Source organism: Bufo gargarizans, chromosome 6, assembly GCF_014858855.1.
Source record: "Bufo gargarizans isolate SCDJY-AF-19 chromosome 6, ASM1485885v1, whole genome shotgun sequence".
In the NCBI taxonomy this organism is placed as follows: Eukaryota; Metazoa; Chordata; class Amphibia; order Anura; family Bufonidae; genus Bufo; species Bufo gargarizans.
In genome coordinates this window covers 191,107,555-191,121,687 of record NC_058085.1, presented here as the reverse complement: position 1 = coordinate 191,121,687, position 14,133 = coordinate 191,107,555, and the positions used below count along the sequence as shown (strand labels likewise).

Below are 14,133 nucleotides of genomic sequence, written 5' to 3'. Positions count from 1 at the left end.
GCCCATGCAATGAATGTTAATTTCTCCACCATAAGCCGTCTCCAAAGGCGTTTCAGAGAATTTGGCAGTACATTCAACTGGCCTCACAACCGCAGACCACGTGTAACCATACCAGCCCAGGACCTCCACATCCAGCATGTTCACCTCCATCATAGTCTGAGACCAGCCACCCGGACAGCTGCAGCAACAATAGGTTTGCATAACCAAATAATTTCTGCACAAACTGTTAGAAGCCGTCTCAGAGAAGCTCATCTGCATGCTCGTCTTCCTCATCGGGGTCTGGACCAGACTGCAGTTCGTCGTCGTAACTGACTTTAGTGGGCAAATGCTCACATTCAATGGTGTCTGGCACGTTGGAGAGGCGTTCTGTTCACAGATGAGTCTCGGTTTTCACTGTTCAGGGCAAATGGCAGACAGCGTGTGTGGTGTCGTGCGGTCATGATATGGGCAGGTGTATGTTATGGACAACGAACACAGGTGCATTTTATTAATGGCATTTTGAATGCACAGAGATACCGTGACGAGATCCTGAGGTCTATTGTTGTGCCATTCATCCACGACCATCACCTCACATTCATCCACGACCATCACCTCATGTTGCAGCATGATAATGCACGGCCCCATATTGCAAGGATCTGTACACAATTCCTGGAAGCTGAAAACATCCCAGATCTTGCATGGCCAGCATATTCACCGGACATGTCACCCATTGAGCATGTTTGGGATGCTCTGGATTGGCGTATATGACAGCGTGTTCGTTCCTGCCAATATTCTGAAACTTTGCACAGCTATTGAAGACGAGTGGACCAACATGCCACAGGCCACAATCAACAACCTGATCAACTCTATGCGATGGAGAGGTGTTGCACTGCGTGAGGGAAATGGTGGCCACACCAGATACTGACTGGTTTTATTAAAATTTTCCCACTTTTTACTTTGGTCCCAGTATGGGACTTTAACTTTCCAGGGTCTGATCCCTGTTTCAGTGCAGTACAATACATGCTGTATTGTACTGCATTGATTGTCAGTCAGTGTACTACTGAGACCCAGCCTGAGGGTTGGACCTCATAGGCTTCTATAGCTGGCTGGCCCAGGGGCTTGTGTGAAGCCTTGGGCTGCCATTGCAACCATTGGCCCCCTGTCATCGCAGCACTGGGGGGACCGTGAAGAGTCAAAAAGCGCCTCCTTTCTCTGCAAACCCATTACATGCCACAGTCAGCATTGACAGTGGCATATAAATGGTTAATGTGCCGGCATTGGCATTTCCAGTTATGCTGGGTAATACAGCAGGGGCCCAGCTGTCAGCAACTGATCTGCGCCCGCCCAATCGGTGCACCGTACATGTAGGGAAGGCAGTGAAAATGTCATCACACCTGGTCCTGTCAATCATAGTGCAGAGGACGCAGCAGTTGCAGAGAGAGCAAAGCCTCTAGAAGCAATGGAAATGACCCCATTTTTCTCAGCAGTGCAGGCACATATGAACATGGGACTAACACAGATGCCTTCAGATACCAATGTACACGATTGTTTGATGTTTTGCGGTCCGCAAAACACGGATACTAGCCGTGTGCATTACGTATTTTGCGGAATAGAACAGCTGGCCCCTAATAGAACAGTCCTATACTTGTCCGTAATGTGGAAAATAATAGGACATGTTCTATTTTTTTTTTGCAGAACGGACATACGGAAACGGAAGTCACTTCCATTTTTTTTCGGTGCTCGATTGAAGTGAATGGTTCTGCACACAGGCCTCAAAACGGATGTGGAAAAAAAATAAAGTTTGTGTGCTTCAGCCCTAATTGGTACATATCTGCTGACAGGTGTCTGCTGACAGGTGTCAGCTCTAAGGTCTTACAAGCAACATTGACATCATAAGGAAGTAGGAAGTAAAAACCTAAATAAAAGTCGGCCAAAAGTCAACCTTTGCAAAACAGTTTTATTGCTGCAATGCATCTAAAATTATAGTGTCAAGTACTTCCATTCTGTTTTTAGATATAATAAAAAAAAAAAAAAAAAAAGTTTTCTTCATCTAGTATGTGGACATGGCAACTTGGCATTTTTTGTCAGGATTATGATTTGTATTTACTCTTGGGCTGGAGAACTGGGTCGACTTCCTGGAGAATTGGGGCGACTTCTTTGTCAGCTACAGGCTCTATCATAGGGATGGGCTGCACCTCAATGGGGAAGGTGCGGCTGTTTTGGGGGAGAAGATGGCTAGAAGGAGGAGAGTTTAAACTAGGGACTGGGGGAGGGTAATTGTGTTATAGGAGGTGAAGATAGTGCAGATAGAGAACTGAGGCAAGGTAATGGAACTGGGGGAGGAATGGAAGTAGGGACTAGAACAGTTCATAAGGAAAGGTGTAGGGTAAAAAATATACATAAACCTCTCAATTGTATGTATACTAAAGCCAGAAGTCTGACTAATAAAACTCGGGGACCGGAATCATTGATGTATGAGGAGGCCCATGACATACCGTGGGAATAACTGAGACTTGGCTGGATGATAGTTATGACTGGGCGAATAATGTACAGGGTTAGGCCTTTTGCACACAACCGTATGCCCTCTGAGACATACGGTCCGTGAGCGGGCCATATGTCCTGGAGTGGCATTGATCGTGCGCACAGGAGTACACAGCATCATATATTACAAAGATGCTGTGCACGTCAGGCTGCTTGCGGGGCTATTGTCCAGCACTCATATGATCTTATGAGTGCGGGCACAATAGCCCCGCGGGCGGCCCGACGTGCAGAGCATCATTTTAATCTATGATGCTGTGTACTCCCATGCGCATAATCAATACGGCTCTGGGACATATGGCCCGCTCATGGACCATATGTCTCGGAGGGCGTACGGTCGTGTGCAAGAGGCCTTACAGTCTTTTTAGAAAGGATCATCAAAACCGGAGAGGGGGAGGGGATTGCCTTCATGGAAAGTCCTGCCTAAAGCCCACAGTCCGGGAAGATTTAAGTAAGGGGACATGAACATGTGGAGTCACTGTGGGTAGAAATACATGGAGCCAAAAACAATAATAAAATACTAATAGGAGTTTATTATAAGCCACCGAATAGACCAGAGTCCACAAAAAATCTACTACTAAATGAGATAGATGAGGCGACAAATCATGAGGTCATTATTATGGGGGACTTCAACTACCCAGATATATACTAGGAAACTGAAACCTGTACATTTCATAAAGGAAACAGGTTCTTGGCAATAACCAAAGACAATCAACTTTCCCAACTGGTTCAGGACCCGACTGTCATTCAAAAGAGTGTTTCTTCAGGGAGGAACAAAAATACCAAACTTTAAAAAAGCTAAATTTCGCCAACTAAGAGAGGCCTAACTGGGCCAAAGTCCTCAAAAATAAAAATACAGCCACAAAATGCAATATTTTTAAAAGAATCCTAAAATCTAATTGTGAGAGGTACATACCTTATGGGAATATAAGGTTAAGAAACAAGAAAAAAACTATGTGAATAAATAAATAAGCAATAAATGACAAAAAGAAAGCATTTAAAATTAGTAAAACAGGAGGGAAGTGAGGAAGCATTGAAAAACTATAAGGAACAAAATAGAATATGTAAAAGACAGCTAAAAGCAGACAAACTAGAGACAGAGACATTCATTGCCAAAGAGTAAAACTAACCCTAAAATATTCTTCAACTATATAAATGGTAAAAAGTATAAATCTGAAGGTGTTGGCCCTTTACAGAGTGATGAGGGGGGAGTTGCTGACAGCAACGAGGCGATAGCAAAACTACTAAAGATTTTTTTCTCCACTGTATTCACTGAGGAAAATAAACCGTCAGATGAAATGCCCCATTAAAAGTGCCCTGTCTCTTTATTGCCCTGGGCTCCAAACTGGGAAACTACTTTGCTAAAGGCCACAGTCACTACTCAGCTCAGATTTAGAATCTCGGCTAGAAACATGTCGATCATGCCATCTACTATGCCGTATAGTACTTTTGCACGCTAGACTGCAGGAACTGGCCATTGCGAAAACAGAAAAGTTGCTACTGTATTGGAGGCAATGTATCAATGCATGGGGTAATAAGCCCCACACTATGTTAGCATGTCAATTTTCTGAATCCAATGTAACAGGAACCCCAACGGCACTACGATATATGACCCTAATGCTATTTCCACCCTTTTTCAAGAGTACTACACGTCTCTATACTCCCTCCCGCAACAACTTCCATCCAACCAGACAGAACCTTTTCTCCTCTTTTCTTAATAAATGTAATCTGCCAAAGATGTCGAACACGGCATTAGCATCGCTTAATACTCAGATTATGGTGGTAGAGCTTGAGGGGGTAATCAAACAGCTCCCTAACAACAAATCCCCTGGATCCAATGGGATCTATTACAAATCATTTTTTCCTCTCCTCCTTGTGCATATGTTAACCTTATTTAACTCCTTCTTACAGGGAGCCCCGATACCTGAGTCGACTCTTCACTCTTATATAACCCTCATTCCAAAATCAGACAAGGACCCATTAGATTGGTCAAATTATCGACCCATAGCTCTCCTTAATTCTGACTTTAAAATATTTACTACAATCCTTGCTAATTGCTTCTCACATTGGCTCCCCCAATTGATACATAAGGACCAAGTAGGCTTTGTTCCTTGCCGGCAGGGTGGAGACAACATGAGGAGAACTATAAGCTTGATTGATGTTGTTAATAAACGTAAGCAACAAGCTCTATTATTAAGCTTGGACGCAGAAAAAGCATTAGACCATCTAAGTTGGCCTTTCATGTTCTCCGCCCTGCAGGCTTTTTGTATCACTGTTCCTTTTCTAACCACATTACACGCGCTTTACGCCCGACCCACAGTCACTATCAAAATGCCTCATACTCCTTCCTGTATGCCCAGCATTTCCCAACTCTCCTCCATGATCTTAAAACCCTAATGGCTAATGGATGACCTTACCGATATCCTTCTTTGGCCATATAGCAACAGTTATAATGTCCATTCTTCCCAAACTGCTATACTTGTTTGCAACCCTTCCTGTTCCTGTACGTGTTAACGAATTACGAGCTATCCAATCCACTATCCTACGGTTCCTATGGAACGGAAAAAGACATAGAATAGCCTGTGGGGTCCTTACGGCTCTTAAAATGCAGAAAGGACTGTCAGTCCCAGATATTACTAGATACTATTGAGCCACACATCTAAGACGACTCCCAACCTGGTCCTCCCTTTATGCCTACTCTAGATGGATGGAAATAGAAAAACTATGGTTAGCACCCATACATCCGAATTCCCTTCTATGGTCACCCACACTGCCCGCAAAACAGTCCCATTTACTAGGCCCGATGTCCTTTACATATAACATCTGGCGGACATGCAGATAAGGATTCGCTTTAGTCTTCAATAAGTCCCCTATGACTCCTTTTCTATTCAACTCTATATTTCCGAGGGTAAGCTCCCTTCCTTTTTTATACCATGATTTTCTAATAAGTTATTCCGTTTAGTAGACTACAAAACCCTGTGGCTCTTTCCGCTTGATACTCTTAGATCTGCCTTCCAGCTCCCAGACTCCTCTAGATACCAGTATCTACAAATACAACACTTCCTCAACAGTCTATTTAAATCACCATAGGTATCTATTCCAACCTCGTTCGAGAAATTATGCAAACTTTCAGATTCGACCAAGGGACTCATTTTCGAGATCTACGTTATTCTCTCCTCTCCTCCTTCCTCCGCCCCTGTCCGACACTCATATATGACTAAATGGGATACAATCTTGAACAGTGCAATCTCCCCAAAGAATGGAAACTGATTTGGAGGAGAGCTGCCTTGACTTCTACTTGTGTCTCCCACAGGGAGAACTCGTATAAGATTTTGATGTTTTGGTACCACACCCTACAACTGTTGAGGCAGCTCAACCTTAAATGTCTCGAATAGGTGCTGGAGGTGCGGAACAGGAGTAGGATCCTTTATACATATTTTTTGGGAATGCCCATTGATATGTCCTTTTTGGAGACTGGTTCAGGGTATCCTCTTCCAACTCCTGGACACTAGGTTTCCTTTGGATCCTTTCTTTTACCTAGTGAACATGCCTTCCATACCTCATAGAAAACGCTCTTTGGCATTGATATTACATACTGTATTTTCACAGCCGCTAGATGCCTTGTTGCCAGCTTTTGGAAGAGTACTAAAGCACCCACACAACTTGACCTCATCACTAAGGTTATGGACATTAGGAGACTTGAACATCTCATGGCCATTATGAATAATCAAGTTGACCGGTTTGATCGCGTTTGGCAATTATGGGATCATTATTCTTGTACACACCTTTAGAGGTTATACTACCCCCATCCCTGTTTGTCATCCCTCTCATGTCATGTCCTGTTGTAGTCCACCTTCTTTTCATTTGCTTGCCTAATCTTCACTCTCTCTTTTCTTCTCACATGTCCTACAATGAATATTTATTAGCGTTCTGTTTGCAGAATGGTGATTTTAAATGGTTTCTCTACCTCTGTAAACTAGGAAAAACCTTCAAATAGGCTACTGATTTATTGTTCTTTTTGGTGAACAAATCAGATTCTCATTTCATTATATCTTTATCCTTTTATATGACTTTGCAGATCTCTGCATAACCTTGAATGCATGCTTTGTGGGCAATTTCATCCCTAATAGTATGTCCTATGTTTCTCATCTGACAATGTCATTGATTGCCTTGCTGTTTTTGTACAAATCAGACTACACTTTTGTATTGTATTTGGCATCTTAAAAAGATTAAAATAGACAAATCGCCGGAACCAGATGGCATAAATGCCAGTATCTTAAGAGAATTAAGTAATACCATAGCCAGACCCTTATTTCTAATATTTGAGGACTCTATACTGACAGGGAGTGTTCCACGGGATTGGCACATAGCAAATGTGGTGGCAATATTCAAAAAGGGTCCAAAAACAGAGCCCGGAAACTGGTAAGTTTAACATCTGTTGTGGGTAAACTGCTTGGAAGTTTTCTAAGAGATGAATGAAAATAAGCAAATAACGCCATATCAGCATGGCTTCATGAGGGATCGGTCATGTCAAACTAATTTATTCATTTCTATGAGGAAAGTTCTAGACTTGACCACGGCGAATCAATGGATGTTGTATATATCTTGACTTCTCCAAACCATTTGATACTGTACCACATAAAGGGTTAGTATATAAAAGGAGAATGCATGGACTGGGGGAAAATGTCTGTATGGGGGTAACTGGCTCAGTGATAAAACAGAGGGTGGTTATTAATGGTACACACTCAGATTGGGTCACTGTCACTAGTGGGGTACCACAGGGGTCAGTATTGGGCCCTATCCTCTTCAATATATTTATTAATGATGTTGTAGAAGGCTTGAACAGTAAAATATCAATTTGGAGGCTTGGAAAGAAAAGTGGTAGATGAGGTTTAACACTGACAAATGTAAGGTTATGCACATGGGAAGGGAAAATACAAGTCACCAGTACATACTAAATGGTAAAACACTGGGCAACATTGACATGGAAAAGGACCAAGGAATTTTAGTGAACAGCAAACTAAGCTGTAGGACTAGTGTCAGGCAGCTTCTGCCAAGGCCAATAAGATAATGGGTGCATCAAAAGAGGCATAGATGCCCGTGATGAGAACATAGTCCTGCCACTTTACAAATCACTAGTCAGACCACACATGGAGTATTGTGTACAGTTCTGTGCTACTTTGAACAAGGCAGACATAGGAGAGTTCGAGAGGGTTCAGAGAGGGGCAACTAAAGTAATAACTGGAATGGGTGGACTACAGTACCCAGAAAGATTATTAAAATTAGTGTTATTTCACTTTAGATGACTAAGGGGAGATCTAATAACTATGTATAAATATATCAGGGGTCAGTACAGAGATCTCTCCCATCATCTATTTATACCCAGGACTGTGACGAGGGGACATCCTCTGCGTCTGGAGGAAAGAAGGTTTGTACACAAACATAGGCCTCATGCACACGGCCGTTGTTTTGGTCCGCATCCAAAAGATGCGGACAGCACTCTGTGTGCTGTCCGCATCCGTTGCTCCGTTCCGAGGCCCGCAAAAAAACTATAACATGTCCTATTCTTGTCCGTGCTTTGCGGACAAGAATAGGCAGTTATATTAAAGGCTGCCCGTGCCGTTCCGCAAAATTGCGGAACGCACACGGACGCCATCCATGTTTTGCGGATCCGCAGTATGCGGACCGCAAAACACACAACGGTCATGTGCATGAGGCCATAGAAGAGGATTTTTTACGGTAAGAGCAATGAGACTATGGAACTCTTATCCTGAGGAGGTGGTGGTGGTGAATTCACTAAAAGAGTTCAAGAGGGGCCTGGATGTATTTCTGGAGTGTATTCTGATTTCCTGATTGGAGTCGGGAAGAAATGTATTTCCCCCTAAAGTGAGGAAAATTGGCTACCTCACTTTATTTTTTTGTCTTCCTCTGGATCATCTTGCAGGATAACAGGCATAACTGGATGGACAAATGTCTTTTTTCAACCCTATAAACTATGTTACTACTTTTTTCATAATTTCTTTTTCCTATTGTATGTGTATGTTTTTATAAAAAATCTATCCATGGACATCCGCATATTTATTTTTCACATCGTGCAGGATATTTTTATTTTTGCGTTTTTTTATGATTTTTGTTTAGTTTGTAGTATACACTTGAATGTGCTTTTATTTTATCCTGGGAACAGCATTCTTGTGCACTTTCACCCCGCCTATCTAACAGGCGACCTTGATTAGGTAGTACATATAGGTGTACGTGCTCCTCCTCTCATTGGTTGCTGGATGCACACAGAGGTAACTAGGAGCAGCACACTATACTGCTCTCCTGAACATAAATGCCCAACGCCATAGGTAAGTTTAGGCTCCTTTCAGACGAGCAAGTGTCACGCTGCGGACTCGCAACACTGCACCCTTGCAGAACTTCTAGCACTGCCAGGGTCGCATAGCATAATATTGATTTATGATGCTATGTAACCCTTATAGGTCTGGAATGTACTGGATAATGTCAGTGTTATCCAATACATTCCAGAACTGTAAGGGTTACATAGCATCATAAATCAATATAATGCTATCCGACCGCAGCAGTGCTGGAAGTTCAGGACGGGTGCAGCGCTACGAGTCCGCAGCATGACCCTTGCTTTTCTAAAACCAGCCTAAGAGTAGGACCTGCCTGACTAAGACCACCTTGGCGCGGGTAGGCGGGCACAGAGGTGTTTTGATCAAAATATATTTGCTGAGAGTCTCAGATTTTATCATATCAGAGTGAGGGCCTAGTCCATATATAATGCTTGTGTCTATTATGTTAGTGCATTATTATCTTTTTTTTTCTGTGATTTAGTTTAGTTTGTAGTATACACTTGGAGGAGTGGCACCTTTAAGTGTGAATGCGCTTCTATTTTATCCTGGAAGTAGCATTCTTGTGCACTTTCGCCCCACCAAGCCCACAGGTGACCTTGATTAGGTGGTACATTTAACTGTGTGGGGGGCTCCTATCATTGGTTGCTTGGTGCACACACTGGTAACTAGGAGCAGCACACTATATGTGCAGGGTCTGCTCTCCTGATCATAAATACCTGCCTGTACTGAGACCACTTTAGCACAGGTAGGCGGGCACAGATTTGTTTTGATCAAAGTATATTGGTTGAGAGTCTCGGATTTTATCATATCAGAGTGAGGGCCTAGTCGATATATAATGCTTGCATTTATTTTGTTAGTGCACTATTATCTGTTTTCTATGATATTTTTCAAAATCACAAGAAGTTGCAAAGTTTTGGGCACAAACAATGTGCACCAGAATTTCTTACTTTTTCATGGCAGAAAACCAGTGCATGTCTTTATTTTCTGTCATCAAATAGTCGAGCCCCTCACAACCTTTTTTCCTTTTACGCCCTTATGTAAATGTTCTGCTGTAGGTGAAGTAGATGCTGGTTAAACATCTCATAAAACTAAGGACTATTGTGGATTTTAACTTTACTGGAATGACAATGACAATTGCGTTATTCCTTCCATGGACAGTCAAATTTTCTAATGGCAGGAATTTTAGAAGTCCTAGGGACATTATCTACTGCCCCATCAATGTCTTGGAAAGCATGGCACAAATTTTACCAGGGTTCATTAAAGGTTTAAAGGGGTTCTGCAGTTTTTCAGTTCCTCTGGATAGATCATCAGCATCTGATCCGACACCCGGACCCCTGCCGATCAGCTGTTTGAGAAGGCATTGGCGCTGGCAGTAGTGCCGTGGCCTTCTTGCTGGTAACCGCAGGCCCAGTGACGTCACGACTAGTATCAATGGCCTGGGCGGGGCTAAGCTCCATTCAAGTGAACAGAGCTTAGCCCAGACCAAGCCATTGATACTAGTCGTGACGTCACTGGGCCTGTGGTAAACAGCGAGAAGGCCGCAGCACTACTGCCAGTGCCGCTGCCTTCTTAAACCGCTGATCAGCAGGGGTCCCGGGTGTCGGATCAGATGCTAATGATCTATCCAGAGGATAGATCATCGGTTTAAAAAAACTGCAGAACCCCTTTAACCTCTTAGGGACACAGGGCGTACAGGTACACCCTGATGTCCTGGGACTTAAGGACACAGGGCATACCTGTACGCCCTGTGTATTTTTGATCACCGCCGCGCGGCCGGCGGCGATCGGAACCCCGTGCCTGCTCAAATCATTGAGCAGGCACTTGGGGCAAATGCGCCGGGGGGTCCGGTGACCCCCCCCCCCATGTATGCGATCGCAGAAAACCGCAGGTCAATTCAGACCTGTGGTTTTCTGCGTTTCCGGGTTATTCGGGCCTCTGAAGACCCGATAACCCGGAACAGGATGGTGATGGTGGGGTGATTTCACCCCACCAATCACCATCCAGCGATCCTGAGTTTGTTTCCCAATTTAGCACTGTTATATAAAGTTTTTTTTGTCACCTTACATAATAAAAAGTTTAATAGCAAGCGATCGAAAAGTCATTTAGCCCCCAAAATAGTGCCAAAAAAAACGTCATCTCATCCCGCAAAAAATGAGCCCCCACATAAGATAAAAAAAAAAAATAAATGACACTTAGACTTTAGAGTAGACTTATAGGTATCCGCTACTTCAGATGACCCACTAAACCCAGGAGGTCAAATCAATATTCCAATAGTCTGCTGACTATAATTCCTGTTTCTGGTCTTATATTAAAATATAACTTTTATTTTCCTTTTATTAAATACTATATTTAACATACAAAAAACTAAAATAACACACTTTTAAAATGTATATGGAGGGCTTGGACCTGTGGGCTCAGTATTCGTATTGGCTGATTAATCAGAGGGACATTCTCTCATAGATATCATGGACTTCTCTGTATTTAATTGTGTAATGACACTTCAATGCCAGTAGGTGTCACCCCGACACCAGGCATACGCCGTACTTGGTAATAGTGTTACGTCCGCAACTATGTATCTATTGTGTCCCTCACTGCTGATTACACAGTTACTATATTCATTCCGTCTTGACACTGAAGTGTCATTACACAATTAAATACAGAGAAGTCCATGATATCTATGAGAGAATGTCCCTCTGATTAATCAGCCAATACGAATACTGAGCCCACAGGTCCAAGCCCTCCATATACATTTTAAAAGAGTGTGTTTTTTTGTTTTTTGTATGTTAAATATAGTATTTAATAAAAGGAAAATAAAAGTTATATTTTAATATAAGACCAGAAACAGGAATTATAGTCAGCAGACTATTGGAATACTTATTAGGTATCGCCACGTCCGTAAGAATCTCCTCTATAAAAATACCCCATGACCCAACCCCCCAGATTAACATGGTCAAAAAAAAATTAAAAATAACTGCCAAAACCCGCTACTTTGGGCACTTTTCCATTTCAATCCATTTTTCCCGGTAACAAAGCAAGGGTTAACAACCAAACAAAAGTTAAAATTTATTACCCTGATACTGCAGTTTACAGAAATGCCACATTTGTGGTCGTAAACTGCTGTGTCAGTAAAAGGGAGGCAGCAAAAGGAAAGGACCGACGTGGTTTCTGGAAGGCCGATTTTGATGGCCTTTTTTATTGACACCATGTCCCTTTTGAAGCCCCCCTGATGCCCCCCTAGAGTAAAAACTCCCTAAAAGTGACCCCATCTAAGAAACTACACCCCTCAAGGTATTCAAAACTGATTATACAAACTTTAATAACCCTTTAGGTGTTCCTCAACAGTTTATGGCAAATGGAGATATAATTTCAGAATTTCAATTTTTGGTAACCTTACCTCACAAAAATGTAATATGGAGCAACCAAAAATCATATTTACTCTAAAAATAGTCCCCCAAAAAATGCCACCTTATCCCGTAGTTTCCAAAATGGGGTCACTTTTAGGGAGTTTCTACTCCAGGGGGGCATCAGGGGGGTTGAAACAGGACACGGTGTAAATAAACCGGTCCATAAAAATCAGCCCTCCAAAAACCAAACGGCGCACCTTTCACTCTACGCCCCGCTGTGTGGCCGTACAGTTGTTTACGGCCACATATTGGGTGTTTTTGTAAACGGCAGAGTCAGGGCAATAAAGATACAGTCTTGTTTGGCTGTTAACCCTTGCTTTGTTAGTGGAAATAATGGGTTAAAATGGAAAATTAGGCAAAAAAAATGAAATTCTCAAATTTCATCCCCATTTGCCAATAACTCTTGTGCAACACCTAAAGGGTTAACGACGTATGTAAAATCAGTTTTGAATACCTTGAGGGGTGTAGATTCTTAGATGGGGTAATTTTTGGGTGGTTTCTATTATGTAAGCCTCGCAAAGTGACTTCAGACCTGAACTGGTCCCTAAAAATTGAGTTTTTGTAAATTTCTGAAAAATTTCAAGATTTGCTTCTAAACTTCTAAGCCTTGTAAGAGCCCCAAAAAATAAAATATCATTCCCAAAATAATTCAAACATGAAGTAGACATATGGGGAATGTAAAGTCATCACAATTTTTGGGGGTATTACTATGTATTACAGAAGTAGAGAAACGGAAACTTTGAAATTTGCAAATTTTTCCAAATTTTGGGTAAATTTGGTAATTTTTTGTGCAAAAAATATAATTTTTTTTACTTCATTGTGTCATGAAGTGCAATATGTGATGAAAAAACAATCTCAGAATGGCCTGGATAAGTGTTTTAAAGTTATCAGCACTTAAAGTGACACTGGTCAGATTTGCAAAAAATGGCCTGGTCCTTAAGGTGAAATAAGGCTGTGTCCCTAAGGGGTTAACAACTATCCCAGCCCTAGTGTGTGTGTGTGTCTGGGCTGAGATGTATATTTTTCTATTTATACAAATACTTCCTTCTGTAAATCAAATATTGCAACATAAAACATTCTATTTTTGAAATTTGTTAGTACAGTGAACAGGTTACAAAAAGCATTGTAAGGTTTCTTAGGTATTTCTTCCTCTTCTTTTTTTTTTTACAATTTCCTACAGTATTTAGTGATTGACAGGATCTCATCAACAGTTGCTGCAACATTACTAGGCCTGCCCATGGGGTGTATCTGTGTCCAGGGAAAGTACTCAGCCATTACTATAAATTGTGGCTGTCCAGTAACAGCTTTTACCTTTTAGGAGGGAGGTAAGAGATGCTGAGAATCTTCTACATACTTACAATAATTATATATATATATACACACACACACGCACACACACACACTGTATAGATCTATACACACACAGTGTGTGTATATCATTTCTTTATTTTTTTAAACACACTATCTTCTACATATATCACTCATAAATGAATGACTGTTTTAATATAAAGTATTTTTTTCCAGGAGTCTTAAAATGAATCAACATATCTGTGCTGTATTTCTGCTAGCATGTTTCCTGGCACAGTCAAATACAGCTTCCATTCAAGGTAATTATTTTTTTCATTTCATTGTGTTACATTATAATGCAATCTAATTGAACAATAAGATTTTTTATTTTTTTTGTAAGAAATTGTATTACTTTTCTGTACAATGTAATTTTTACAAGCATTCGTATTGCTCCGTGACTTATTTGTATTCTATCTAAATAATACTAATAAATTGTGCACTGAGGGGAAAATTTATCAAATGAGTTTTAAAAAGGTTAAAAATTTTGAAAGTGTCATTTTTTTTTCAGTTAA

The 14,133-nt window shown here is 41.5% G+C and overlaps 1 pseudogene; it reads left to right on the top strand.

The window, feature by feature from the left end:
- Window positions 1–4,254: 4,254 nt before the first annotated feature.
- Window positions 4,255–14,133, top strand: part of LOC122942080 — a 36,084-nt pseudogene continuing 26,205 nt past the window's right edge.